This window comes from Lygodium microphyllum, chromosome 19, assembly GCF_053477565.2.
Source record: "Lygodium microphyllum isolate KBCC chromosome 19, Lygodium_microphyllum_v1.1.10, whole genome shotgun sequence".
Taxonomy (NCBI): Eukaryota; Viridiplantae; Streptophyta; class Polypodiopsida; order Schizaeales; family Lygodiaceae; genus Lygodium; species Lygodium microphyllum.
The window spans coordinates 31862632-31866443 of record NC_141153.1 but is presented as its reverse complement, the minus strand read 5'-3'; positions in this window follow the sequence as shown (position 1 = coordinate 31866443).

The window sequence follows — 3812 nt, the reverse complement described above, 5'->3', positions numbered from 1 at the left end:
TGGCCAGCTTAAGTTTCGAACCGTCCGCAACATAGAAGTTGTGGTGGCTAGGGAAGAAGCAGCTAGGAGGGTGATCGAGCAATGTAACCTCAGCAAGTACCTTGAAAAATTCTCACAGGAGCCGGACCACCTGAAGTGTGTAGAGTTCCTTAGATCATACGACCCAGACCAAGAATGCGGCACAATGACGGTGGGTAGAGGAGAAAGTGCCAAGCAGGTGCAGGTCTATCTAGACCCAGCCTTGGTGGAGAAGGCATTGGGATTGAAGCCAAAGACGGAGAGAAAATAGAAGAGGGATGTTTATGCAATGCAGAAAATGAAAAAGGAGGACGTGCTCACCAATGACGACATCAGTGTCCTAGACATCCCTGACACAAAAGCTAGGCTACAAGCAAAGCTAGTACATATTCTCTTCTCCAGCCAGTGCTACAACTCCCTGATGCATCGAATCAGCGTGCATGTGCTAGAGAACATAGCGGCCCACACTTTAGACGAAGTTGATTGGAACAGGTATGTACGAAAAACTATCGACCAGGCAGCTAAAGCATTGGCTTTAGGAAGTGTGCCATCAAGTGGAGGGTCTCCAGCCTCCAATGCTGTAGAGAGGAAGAAAGCTTCATCCAAGGCCTCTTACATCGGGTATGGAGGTGTCTTAATGGCACTTATCCAGGAGGCCGTGAAGGAGACACAGGAGGCAGAAGAAGGGGAGGGGGAAACACCCGAGAGATCACCTCCTCATCAACACCAAGAGAGGTCCAGTGATAGGATTGAGACCGAGGAAAAAGGGGAAGAACAGAAAAGAAAAAAGCAGGTCAAGGAGACCGAGAAGAAGGTAGCACAAAAGAAAAAGAAAAAGGATGATGAGGGCCGTAGGAAAGAGAAAGAGAACTTAGAGAAGGCCAAGAGAGAGTCCCTTAGGGAGGCCAAGGAGAGGGAGAAGAAGAAAAAACAGGAAGAAGAAAAGGAAAAGGAGCAATTATAGAAGGCTAAGAAGGCATCAAAGCAGGAGGCAGAGGAGAGAAAAAGAAATGAAAAGGAAGAAAAAGAGAAAAAGAAGGAAGAGCAGAGAAAAGCAGAAGAGGAAAGGCGAAGAAAGGCTGATGAAGAAGAGGAAGAACTAAGAAGGAAGGAGGAAGAGGACTTAGCTGAAGCTACATGCCGGTCCATTGAACAACAATGCAGAGTTGATGAACTGGGGAGTTTGAGCCCACATAGAGATGAAAGGCCTGGGTCAAGCACACATGTGCCGGAGATTGTGCCACCCGCCGTCACTGAGGGCAAGGGCAAGGCCCCAATCCACCCAATTCCTACTCTATTGGTGCCTCCCACCGAGCCAACCACCATCACTCCCAGCATCCCCACCAGGAAAAACATATCAAATCTTGTGGCATGGATGCAATACTTCATTAACAAGGAGATAGCCCAGGGGATGAGCACTGAAACTACGGCTACAGGGCAAAAGCGGCCGGCACAGACGCAGAGTCTAGGCAAGATCCTAAACGAAAAAAGGTGGAGGCCTCAACAACACCCATCCAAACAACGATGACGCCGCCAGCTAATTACGACGAATACATCGCCGAGCTACTCTCGCAATTGGAGAGAGCTAAGGAGGAATAGAAAATAGCTATGGCTGAGTTGGCAGCTGAGAAGAAATCAATAGCCACCTTCCAGCTTGACAAAACAAGGATGATAGCCATGCAACAAAGGGAGATCGCAGATCTCAAGTAGGAAATAAAGGCTAAGGATAACAGAGAAGAGCACTGGAGGCAACAGCTCGAGAATGAAACACAGGAGCTGGTGAAGATGCAAAGAGAGCATAAGCTCTTGATAATGCAATATCAGGAGCTCTTCGCAAAAACTGTTAAAGTTGGAGAGCTCATGGCTGAGCTCAACGCCAGGGATGAGAAAAGAAAGTAGGGCATGGAGGAGCAGCAAGAAGAGATTGAGCGCCTAACTGATCAATTAAAATCTGAAAAAGAAGAACAGGAGAGGCTAATCAGGGAATTGGAGGACCAAGAGCAAAGGCTCATGATACTGACCCTGAAGCAAGGGGAGAGCATGGAGGAAATGAATAAGAAAGCAAAGGAGTGGGCGGCGCATAATGAAAAGAGGGTGAAGACACTAGTGCGCTGTTTGGCTCTGGTAGAAAAGGAAAAGATCATTGCAAAGAGCAAGGCAGAAGCCACCCAAGTGGCCTTCGGTGCCCAACAAAAAGCCTTCCTCGACACCATCATGGACACTACCCACCCAGAGGAGGGAGAGTCATTGGAGGTGGCACAAAGGAAGCTCAGCATTGCACGCAGAGCCCTACATGTAGGATTGCAAATGCCACCCCAACCTGCGGAGGTTAGGCTGAGCCTGGACAAGCAACGGAAAGACCTACTGCTGGCCGGCCTAACCCCCCAGGAAGTGGATGCCCTAGGATTTGAAGAGAGAGCACCACAGGGAAACCGGCAGTGGGAGGAAGCCGAACTCGAAGTCGACATGAACAGATTCAGTGAAGATGTGATTCCACAACCCCCCTCGCCGCACATTCAAGAACAACAACCACTTGATCTGCCCCTGGACAGACAAGCCACGCTCAAGGAACGACGGAAAAAGTTGGTGGAAGAAGCCAGAAGGCGGCTGCAGGCCAAGCCAGTAGTGCGGCCATCCACATCCCTCCCACCATGCCCTGATGACCTCCCAACGCAATTCCATGCGAAGCTAGTGGTCTGGGAACGGTAGGAAATCGAAAAGGACCCTTTCTCTTTCAGCTTCCTTATGCTTGACAGCCTGAGAAGGGTCCTGCCGATCAAAGTAATAGAGGAGGTGATCGGGACTGGCAGTCGACTGGGCCAAAAATGGCTGGATGACAGGGCAAAGACCCCCACTCTGTGGGGCACGGAGGAGGCAGAATTTTGGCAAGACAAAGTGTAAGAAGTGCCACACACCATAAGGGGCTACAACTGCCAACCCCTTTGGAGAAGGCGAATATGCAATATTAATATGCTCACCTGGATGGCATTTTGCAACACCCTACCCTATGAGAGGAACGACCCCACATTCATGGCGTATCCTTGTAGGGTAGGTGTGAATTTTGTCACCACCCTCCATGGGAGGCATGACTTCCCCATCATCTACAATTCCAATGCCACCACCTTTGAGGATGCCCTACTTTTTGATTTAGGAAGCCTAACCGACTCCATGACACTCTTCCTCGCGGAATTCTCCGCATGTCTCGATCCCACTTTCATAACTACGTGTAATTACCTTAGGCTTCTTAAGCTCCTACTCAAGCAAGATCCGGCACCGCAGGAAAATGGCTTGCCTCCCCTCTTTTTTGATCCCAATGCTATTGATAGTTGCACTATGGCACGCTTAATGATGAGAGCTAGCCTACTACCTTCCTTTTGCCTAGCTCTCCTAGAGGATATGAGTGACAACCAATTCACTAGGTGTAATCACCCCTTCCTTCCACCATCTCTCTCCACGTCTGCATGAACCTGAAAGGGTACATGCAAAGCCACCAATTTTTGTGCAAATCCATCCACCCTCCTTCCCCCCCTCGTTCGGACGAAGAGGATTAGGCCTAGCTGTCATTCATTCCACGAAAAAAAAAACTAATTGGTCAACATCACCCACTTGTAGAAGCACTTGTCACCACAAAAAGCACAATCACTGCACCTAGGGATTCTTAAGTTAGGCATCTCCGGTGGCTTCGGTTGGCCGGCTCCACTTCCAACCCCCTAGCCCTTTTTGCTCCCCCACTTCATGCTTAGGGCCCATCAAGGGCAGGACACACCTAGGGAGGTAACACTCACCTCTGGTTA